This window comes from Arachis ipaensis, chromosome B06, assembly GCF_000816755.2.
Source record: "Arachis ipaensis cultivar K30076 chromosome B06, Araip1.1, whole genome shotgun sequence".
In the NCBI taxonomy this organism is placed as follows: domain Eukaryota; kingdom Viridiplantae; phylum Streptophyta; class Magnoliopsida; order Fabales; family Fabaceae; genus Arachis; species Arachis ipaensis.
In genome coordinates this window covers 115711636-115723058 of record NC_029790.2, presented here as the reverse complement: position 1 = coordinate 115723058, position 11423 = coordinate 115711636, and the positions used below count along the sequence as shown (strand labels likewise).

Sequence of the window (11423 nt, the reverse complement as noted above, 5' to 3'; positions counted from 1 at the left end):
TGCAGCCACAACTTTTCGCTGCCCGGTCCAAGTTGTGTCTTTTCATTTCATTCTACATCGATCTTCTTCACCCTTTAATTCAGCACTTCGGGTTTGGTCTCTTCGGTCCCTTAAGACCACGTTGTGAGTAGGCTTTACATTTATAATTGTTTGATTGTGCATTTATAATTATTTTGATATATATTGATTATGATATTTGAATTATACTCACTATATTTGCCTTGAACGATTTTAAATTGATTAGAATAATTGATTTATTATAATTAAATAATGCATTTTTATGAAGTTTATACTTCTGGAACTATACATGAGATCATATATATTTTTGATGAAATTTTGTATTATTCCAAAATGTTTGATTTTACTTGAATATCTGTTTTTGAAGTATTGAAGTATTTGTTGGTACTCACTTACTTTAAAGATTGTGAAATATGTTTGAAATTTCTTATGATTAAAAAAGTATGATTGTAAAAGATTTCTGATTAGAAAGTATCATCTGATTTGATTTGATTTGATACATTATATATTTGAAAGATAAAAAATTTATTATATTTGAAATTATATGTTTTGAATTGGTTTGGGAGGTTTGTATTAGAAAACTGTAGTTAACGGCGGTTATGACGTTAACCTAGATGCATCTGTCTCAGACCTCAGCTAGCAAGGGCATTGCTAGCCTAACGTGTAGACCACACGTTGGATCTGTTATTCTGTATGGACACACTAGAGGAAAGGGCTACCCATAGAGGTGGAGCCGTCCAAGTGTGAATTTTTTATTTAATTTCTGTATGAGAATTTCTTTATTGTTTTACTTATGATTTTCAACTACTATTTTCTAATTAAAATTATTTTGATAATAATGGTTATATGGTTTCATGTCAATTATAGATGTATTGTCTAGTCACTGAGTTACAAAACTCACACCGTTTTTTTTAAAATATTTTTCAAGAACAAATACTTGACTATGTGAAACTTTTTATTCAAGAATATAATCTACACTGAGTATCTATTCTTTATCAAGTTTCTAGATTGTTATATACTCTATATGTCAAAGACATCATTTTGGACACTGATAGAGTTACTCTTTTTGTCTTTTGTATCTCTTAAAGTAATCTTTGTTCTCAGACAATAAAAAAAAAAAAAAGAACACATTCAATAATACAAAGAATAGTATCAATGTAACTCAAATCAGATTATGTTCAAATTGTTGCCTTCTTCCTAACCGAACCGGCAAGGAGGATAATCCAAGTGAATGATGAAGTATACATTGGTGTTACATGGAGCAGAGGGCAGCGAAGGCTTCACCAGTCTTGTTTCCTTGAATTCACGGACAGTAGAAAGAGGGCAAGGAGCAGAGAAACAGCCGAAGCACCAGGGAGCAAAAACAGGAGCGCTCTTCATCAACTATACCACCAAGAGAAGGAGAATGATGGCTGTTCTTCGAGTTTTCCTGCTAGGTGAGGACAACGACTTCATCTTCTTCCTTTCCTCCTCTAATTCAAAATTCTCATCCTTCTCTTGCTCCATTCTCCCAATTTATTCAATTTCTATTAACACAACTACCACCACAAGCAAAGAGAGGTGAGTGATTTTCTCTCCTCTGTGTTTAATTTCGTCGAATGGCCTTGTGAAATGTAACCAAAACTCTAGTTCTTGGAATGGTTAGGGTTCGGGTTCAAGGGAGAAACAGGGCAAGTCTTGTGTATTTGATCAACAAAGAGGTAAGGGTTAGGATAGTTAGATATTGATTTTGGCTGTGTTTGGTATTGTTATATTGATGAAATTGATATATGATTGCTAGTGATAAGATGCTGAAAATTCTGATTTTGTTGAGATTCTGAAATTTCATTAATTGTGTGCATGTTTGAATTTGAGCTCTTGGGGCTGTGTTGATAGTAGTAGCAACTTTGGTTAACTGAAACAAGGCTAGAATTGTGGTTTTAGGAATGTTAAAAGCTTTGATGCAAAATTTGGCATATAAAGTTGTTGAATTGCTTGCTGCAGAAAATTCAGCAGATTGGCGCCAACTTGAATGAAATTTTAGAAAAAATTTGTACGGTAATTTTTAATGAAATAAATTTTTTGTAAAACCTGAATGTGTATAGAATATCCCATAAAACTTTGGAATTGATTTATGGGTAGATTGGGAGGAATGAATTTTTGAAAACTGGTGTATGCAGAAAATTCTGTGTTTATGTGGCTGATGCAAAAACTTTAAATCTACCTAACTTTAAATTCTGATAAGAGTTTGAGTTGGAATTAAAAGAAATTTTCTACCCTTTGTATCTAGAATATTCAGTTCAAATTTCAGATCAATGCCAATTTAGGAGAATTAGATATGCAAGTAGAAGTGTAACTACCTTGCTGAATTTTAGAAAAGCTAACCTTAAAAACAGAACCATATTCCTAATTATGTATCTTTCTCATGTGAATTGATATTAATCTTAAACTTGTTGCAATTAAAACTTAGTATGTCAGGTACATGTCTACTAAATTTGAAAGGCATTCCATTAGAATTGGATTTTTCATGAATTTCCTAAAGTTATTGCTACCTGCTATTTTTGTTTTTGTTTTTAAATAGGTAGCTAAACTTTGCAAAATTATAGAAAATTGAATTCTCAATACGAACTTCCAAAACCAGATTTAAATTGATCGTTAGAGACCCTAGAATATCTTATTTAAAGAATTGAGTCACTACACAATTAATTAGTAACATATATCCAATTTTTGGAAAAGAATGCACTAGGTGATAAAATCAAAGAGTAGTCACGGTTTCCTTAGTACTAGATTAATTTTGGAATCCAAAAAATATATGGCCTATATCATTAGAAACTTGAGTTCGTTGTGAATACGTAAATATAAAATTTGTGCAATTCTGAGTCTGTTTGTTATATTATATTAATTATTAAATAGAAAAATAGTCGTCAAGTAGGCGTTAATCCAAAAGAAAAAAGGGTTAAAAGTATTGAATAAAGATTAAAGCCCAAGATGCCTTATACCGCAGTCAAACAAAAGTGGTATCTGACTGACATGAGTTCGTCCATATGGTACTCTGTTTCTCACTGAATGTACATATACAATAGCAATTATATGATTATGATTTAGCCTAACTGATACTGGTAAACCCGTGTGGCTTTGGTATCTAACTAACATGGTCTGCATGTGATACTCGTGTCGACTAATTCAGTAGAGAAACCATATCCGGAATCCGTTCCGGGTAACGTCAGGCTGTGGATAGTCATCCGACGCGTGATTTCATGATCTGCGCTTAGAACAGGCATGCATCATCTTGTTTGAGCATGTGACTTTCTTGAGATTATTTACTGCAATTTCCTAAGTGCCTATGACTAATTTTGTTTACCTGCTGTATATGTACTCTGTTATTTCTATGTGGTGATTTTCTATTTAATGAGAACTTAGAGACAAAGACTCTAGGATTCCTTTTTTTCCGTTTTATCCTGCTGGGGACTTTAAATTCTCACCCATTTTCTTCCTACGTCCACGGGTGGAGACAGACTTGGCAGCTGATGACTTGAGTTCAGAGATGTCCAAAGGTGTTACTGAAGAATCCTCGGATCGCAGGATCACTTTTGAGTAGATGACAGGCGCTCTATATCTGAATCTATACGACCTTGTTCCTTAGTGATACATTTCTCGCTCTTTTGATAGTGTTTTGAGGGATAGGATCTTCTTGTACCGTGTGAGAATTAGGGTCGGTAATATCTTTTGGTTGTATATATTTTATGTATATATATCTATTGGCATGTATACTCTTGACTTTTTGACTTATGTTTATGTATATACTACTTATCTCTATATAACTGTGTTTAAGCGTTGTTAATATTTTATTTCAAAAATTTTTAACCGTTACGATTTTTATCACGATGTGCGAAAATAATCATACTATTATGATAAAAGCTCATATAATATTATAATAATTTCTTGAGTCTAAAATCCTATAGGTCTTTACTATGAATAATGTTTAATTATTGACATTAGTCATGACGTGTCAAAAATTAGATCGTCATATAAATCTTATTTTGGTTTGAGAACAACTTTGATTATTTTCTTATGTATATAAATGTTTTGCACAGTTTTATCTTGCTTGATTGAATATCCTTAATTTATTTTTATATTGTTCACAATAGAAATTAGTTATAATAAAAAATATATTAATTGATGCTAATTGATCTTAATTATACTCTAACATCTCCCTTTAAATTCAAGTGGGAGTTAAGGATACCATCTTGACTTTGAATACTAGAGTTCGAAAATGAGTAGGATGATGAACCTTTGTGAAGATATGAGCAGTCTGATCCAAAGTCTCAACAGCTACGTGACGAACAACACCAATAAGGAGACGTTGCCAGACGAAGTATCAATCAATCTCAATGTGTTTGGTTCACTCATGAAAGACATCATTATAGACAATCTGAATAGCACTTCGGCTATCACAATAAACATAAGGGGAAGATGATTGAATGGCACCAAAGTCTTCGAGAAGCCAATGAATCAAGACAACTTCACCAGTGGTGTCAGTGAGAGCACGATATTCAACTTTGGTACTTGATCGAGCAGAAAAATGAAGGCCATGAAATAAAGTGCCTTTGATATATCAAATGATGCGAAGAACTGCCGCATAATGAGTAGTGCAAAGAGCTGACAAGAACTGGCTAACAATATGAATATGATAGGCAATGTCTGGTCGCGTGACTAGCAAGTAAACAAGACCTCCAACTAACTATCAATAAAGAGTAGGATTATCTAGAACTGTATCATCCATATGAATAAACCGAGCATTAGGCTCAAGAGGAGTAAACTCAGTGCGACTATCTGTAATACCGGCTCAAGCGAGAAGATCATGAGCATATTTAGCTTGGGAGAGATAGATACCGTCATCATTGGAATTACCTCAAGACCAAGAAAATAACTCAGAGAGCCAAGATCTTTCCTCTCAAAAGTGTGGTGAATGGATGCTTAAAGATCAGTGATACCATTAACATCATCTCCAGTGAGGATCATGTCATCAACATACAATAGTAGAAGAACAACTCACGTTCACTTTTACGAATAAAGAGAGCATTCTCATGTGGATTACAAGTGAACCAAGATTGCATATAGTGGTGCTAAACTTGTCAAACCATTCATGAGGAGCTTGCTTAAAACCATAGAGTACCTTATGAAGAAGACAAACTTTGCTAGATGGACAAGGATATCCCAGGGGTGGTTTCATATAAACTTTCTTTTTCAAATTTCCATTAAGAAATGCATTCTTCACATCCATCTGACTGAGAGACCTTTTTTTTACCGCAACAATGGCAACGAGATTGCGAACAGATGTGAGACAATCAACAGGAGCAAAAGTCTCTTCATAATCAATATCATACTCTTACCTACATCATTGAGCAATCAATCATGCCTTATAACGGTCAATAGAACTATCAAATCAACGAGTCTTGATATTGTAAACACATCTACTACCCATAATTTCTTGATTAGAAGGAGGATCAACCAAGCTCCAAGTGTGTGCTTTTTCTAGTGCCTGTATTTCTTCCTGTATTGCTTGTTGCCAATTTGAATTTGTGGAGACTTCTCAGAATGACTTATGTTCATGTTGTTGTAGAATAGTAGAAAAACAATGATAATAAAGAAAATTATGAGATAAAGAAAATTATGAGGTGAATTTCTTACTCTAGAAGAACAAGTGGAGGGAGGAGGCATGACAACAGGATCAAGTTCATCGTTTGGTCTGGAATCATTGGAAGATGGAGAAGGCGGAAGAGTGAGAAGCTCGAGAGGTTAACTTGACACAGAACCTGTATTATCATCACTAGGAAAAAGACCAACATCGGGGTTAGTGAGAAACAGTGACTGGGTAGAGAAAATGGACTCAAAAGAGGAGAAACTAGAAAACATGTGATGCTCCCAGAATACAACATGACGAGATATATGGATACGCCCAGAGATAGGATCCTAACAACGATAACCCTTGTGTTCAGTGCCATAACCAATAAGGAAACAACACATGCGAGCCCGATGTTCAAGTTTATTATGTTCATGAGGCTGAAGAAGAACAAAACAGACACAACCAAAAACTCGAAAAGAGTTATAATGTGGAGAAGTATGATAAAGACGCTCAAAGGGAGTAATATTACCAAAGACAGAAGAAGAAAGTCTATTGATAACATGGACAGTAGTGAGAATAGCTTCACCTCAAGTATGCTTAGGACACAAAGAAGAAATAAATATTGCACGAACAGAGTTAAGAATGTAACGGTGTTTGCATTTAGCTCTTCCATTTTGTTGAGACATTCTAGGGCAAGAAAATTTAGACAAAGTACCTTGTCCATCAAGAAAATTTAAAAGTTTGGAGTCACGGTATTCCATAGCATTATCGTGTCGAAAAACTTTAGTGACCTTGGAAAATTGAGTTTTAATCATAGTGGCAAAATTAATATAAATTTGAGGCAACTCATGGTGATTAGTCATCAAATAAACCCAAGTACAACGAAAATAGTCATCAATAAATACTATAAAATATCGAGCCCCTCCCATAGAAGCGATAGAAGCGATGCCCCAAACATCAAAGTGGATAAGATCAAAATGAAAGCAAGCAAAAGATGAATTATTATGAAAAGATAAAGCTGGTTGTTTTGCAGTTTGACAAGAAATACAATCAAAAGATTCATTTTTAACTTGACCTAAAACACCCTTAAATATAAGAGGACGCAGTTTTCTAAGGATCTGTGGGCAAGACGACGATGCCATAAGTGAAGTGTAGATAGTGAAGAAACATCACATAGATTAGACGTATAAAGAACATGAAAATCTCCAGATCAAACAATCTTCCGACCTTACATCTAGTTCCATTGACCTGTCCCGTCCGATGATCCTGCACACGACAACCAGAAATAGAAAATTAACATCAAAACCGAGATCAACAAGTTGACCAACAGAGATAAGATTAAAGTTTAATTTGGTAATAAAATAAGTATCGTGGAGATTAAGATTTGATTGTAAAATAAAATCCTTATGTGTCGCATACAAGAAGGAACCATTAACAATGTTGACAGAAGATGCATTTGTAGTTAGGGATGACAGCGGCCCCATAGGGGCGGGGATAAGCCCCTTGCCCCACCACCCATATTTTGTCTATGATGTAATACCCTTACTATCAAAATATCAGTCTTAAGTCATGATATCGCTAATGGTAAAGATATTACGTATCCACTGTATTACTTATTTACCTATTAATAGGAGTCTTTAAGAACGAAACTTAAAGTTAAAGGCATTTTTTAACATACATACATTCTATAATCCAATTATCACAAGGTACTCAATAATTACAATAACTCAAACAGCTACATCTATTGTCATGAATAAAATACATCAAGTATACTTTTATATACATATAACAAAGATACTATTTTCTACCCCTCATAAAAGAATGAATTCTAAAATAATAGCAAGAAAAAAATAACCAAATTCAAATTTACTCTAAGAAAATAAAGTGATGCACGTCCAATGCTTAATAATCTCTGTAAAAGCTTCCTTGTCCACTTTTTGAATTGGAATATAGAGGGATGAGAACCAAACCACACAGTCTTAGTATGGGAGTTTTAAAATTATCATAAAAGAATATAAAACATAATTTGCCTTATGGCAGTTAATCAATACTTGTCTTATGAATTTTTCTCTTACAAATTTATTTTGTTTTCTCAACTTTTAGAATTCAACTGTTTCTCTCTCATAACTCATTCCTCAATGCCCTTTTTCTTTTCTAAACTATCATTTTCTCATAAATAACTAATTTAATTTTTCCGTTGTTTAATTTTCATACTTTTGATCATAGGGTACTCACTTTATATTTCTTTTCAGATTTACCATCCAGTTAATCTCTGTTTTTAAAGACTACCATCACTTATTTTGATTCTAAACCAACAACCTCAATCACAAAAAAGTAAACAATCAAGCAAACAATCACACATATTTTAATTATACAAGTACAGACAAATAGATAACCAATTTCAAGCAATATACAAACAAATATAGTATGATGCATGCCAGTACTACTGGCTGTGAACTCACATGTCAATTACGTTTTCAGACCTAACACATCTGGTAGCTAACCCAAACATCATTTCTTTGTTGCGCATTTCCAGGAGGAATATAATCGAGGGAGTGTGCCCTACTACCTTCTCTTGGAGGTATCACCAGAGAAAATAAATCGAGGAAGAGTGCCTACGACCTTCTCCTGTGAGGCCGTGTCATATAAAACGAAGAAGAGTTCCTTTCCACCTTGCAATCAAAGAGAATGTAGGCGGGACAAAACCACCATCGCATATCCACACCACAGCATTGAGCAAGCGAGACAAAATCATTATCCTTTCTAGGCAAGTAATCAATAATCATTAACCAATTCTCAATCAGAATAATCATATTTATTCACGCATGCGGGACAAAATTCACGTTCTTGCTAATTAAACAATCATATCATAATTCAAATAACATATTTTCTTTAATCATATATTGGACCTTTTCTTTTTAAAATTATACTTTGACCTTTACTTTCAATAGTAATATATTAGGTCCATACTATGCCAGAAATTATATTCTTCACTTAATTATTCTTAAATTCACAGTTAGGTTCACATATCCTTCAAAAATTCAATCAGACGTCATACTCTGTTATCAGATAATATAACATACCATTCACTTTTAAACTTTCTCAAATTGACTCAAATAATGCTTAGGTTCAACCTAAGACTCAAATTCTACTTTAGATTCTTAGTACATTTCTAAATTTAACCAAAGGTCTCATTCTTTTAAGATAATCTGAATAACAGAAACTTTAAACCTCAAGGGTCATAATACCTCAACCGACCCAAAAAAAATTCACCATTTCTTGGCTACTCTTTCCTCAAACGTAGTCTATATACATATAACAGATCATTCATTAATTATAATTATTATCCATGTTAATAAACCGCACATAATTATCATGACTTTTAGAGATAAAAAATTTAAAAACTTATTAAAGTTTGTGCTAATTCACTTAGACATAACTATCACTAAAGGATCCCTCATATTCAACCAACTTTATACCATATATTCTATCATTTTCCAACATCAATTTAGATCCTTCATTCTTATGCACAAAACCATAAACTCAACATAACAATCAACCTCCTTTTATTGAAATCAAAACAATTCACTAATAGCTCATTCAATTCTTATGAATTAACCATATTTAATCCTTCAATTTCAAACCAAACACAACATGATTAATTAGGATTCAACTTGCGTTTTAAGTTTCCATAGCACTAAATTCTAGTAATCAAACTAAATTCATCAATTTGTAACACTATTTATTTTCACTGAAAATCAATTATAAAGCACATCCAACGGTCCAAGCAATCAAATAATTACAACTCATATTCTCAATTAAGATGCAAGATATTCACAAATCCTAATCCACCCATTAGGAAACTTCAACTATTGTTTTTAATCTATTTTATTACTTTAATATCCATCCGCATTTAACAAATTCTATTTCTCCAAAATTGTCCAATTTAATTCATAAGACTCACACAATCACTAAAAATATAATTTTCACATTGATATCGATCTATAACAATTTCTTGAAATAAAATAAGTTTAAGAAGAATCCCTACCTCAAAGTAACTCAACAGCATGGTAACAATAGCGGTAGCGACAGCCGCAATATTCACAGCAACTATGCCATAACAATGTGGTAGCAAAAGCAACAATCCCAGTCCGCAGCTGCAGTGGCTCAACCCTGAAACGTTAACATTGAAAAATTCTCAACAAATGTATAATAAAACACTAGCGACGAGGGTTCCGGAACAAGAACACTTACTGCAATTAGGGAGGTGCAAGGAAATGGAACGGCAGTAGCTCCAACGATGATAGGAAGTCTCAGCGGCAGCCGAAGCAACCATACGGTGGCGGCGGCATCTCCAACAATCTGAAAAACGAGAATCAGAGGCAAGAACACCCTTAACAGTGGCAGCAGCACCAACCCAACTAGCTCTGGCAGCAAGGACGACGGCCTGTTTCACTACCACCAGTGACGGCGACCGTAACCTCCAGTGATGGCGACAATGGGAATAGCGGCGGAGGAACAACTCTTCCTCTATCGCGTTTCTCTTCTCTCTCGCATGCAGGGACGATGATGGGATCTTCAGCGATGGTGATCAAAGCTTCGACGGCAACGATAGACACAACGGCGGTGCGAGACAATGCCTCCTTCTCCTCGATCGTGTCTTCTCTCTCAACGCCTCCCTTTCTCACACCTCAATTCAATCTCTCTCTCTCTCTCCACCATTCAATAGCGATGGCGATGGTGGCTCCCAGCCGCGCCGGCGCCATCGTGTGGGGCACGGATTCCATGTGCCGAAGATCTTTGGCACATCAGTGTGCGCATAGCACTTCTCTTTGGTTGACCGGTGCGCTTTTAGATGCTGTCCATCAGATTTTTTTCGTTTTTTTAATCCAATGGTAGAGATCACCTTTTTTCTTCCCTCCTTTGATTGGTTAATGGATATCTTGTGTCAGAGGGGCTATTTTACAAATTTATTTTGTTGCTGGTTAGTTTTGTTAGATCTGAAAACTATCTGGGTTTATGTAGAATTAGTTAACGATTTTTAAGATGAAATTATTTGAAGTTAATGATTCTGCAGAAACGATGGGATTGGACTGGAAAGGAAGGAGTTTCACCGTTGATGTCGTTTGACACATACTAGAATCGCGCGGATGTTTACGTTTCCGTCACTGACCATCCATGGAGTTGCAGGAAGTTTCCCCCACCCCATCCCCTCGCGGAATCACACTGCAAAGCTGCCTACTCTCCGAATGGCGCATCTGTCGCGACTCGTTGGTTCGGAGGATGAAGATCTGCATAGTGTCCTCGCCGGATCTGAAAAAGATCACCGTCGGACAACAATGGGAAGTAAACAATCGCGTGTCGTGGTAAGTGTAGTTTGGTGGCCAGCAAAGCAAAGATTGCTGTACACTGATGGGTATTAGTAACTGGCGAGACCACAGGCATACGTTACGGAGGACCTCTGTCATTTAATATATATAGAAAACCTGTTAGACACGTTAATTCTCACCATATTTTGAATGTGAATTTATGTATATTTACATTGATTAACCTTTGGCTTTTATTATAGATTTAAATTCAATTAAATATTAAATTTTGGTTTTTAAATAGTTTTAAATTTGATTTTAAATTCATTTTGGAACTAATTCAAGATTCGGATCATACTCATTGAACACATTGATATTTTCAATACTCAGCATTGATAATTACGTTTGCAGTTTCTTCGATACTGGTGCGAACTCAGCGTTAATTAATCCTTTGGAATTCTAATGAATAGTAGTGTTCGATTTGTTGGATGATT

General features: G+C 34.7%; 2 long non-coding RNA genes across 2 annotated transcripts; one reads left to right on the top strand and one right to left on the bottom strand.

Moving 5' to 3' along the window:
• Window positions 1061-3813, top strand: LOC107604886. The gene is made up of 2 exons (XR_001612415.2): window positions 1061-1718; window positions 3513-3813. It is a non-coding gene; the product is annotated as an uncharacterized LOC107604886 (long non-coding RNA).
• On the bottom strand, window positions 7643-10923 carry LOC107647321. The gene is made up of 2 exons (XR_002349274.1): window positions 9878-10923; window positions 7643-9796 (listed from the first exon to the last, which is right to left on the bottom strand). It is a non-coding gene; the product is annotated as an uncharacterized LOC107647321 (long non-coding RNA).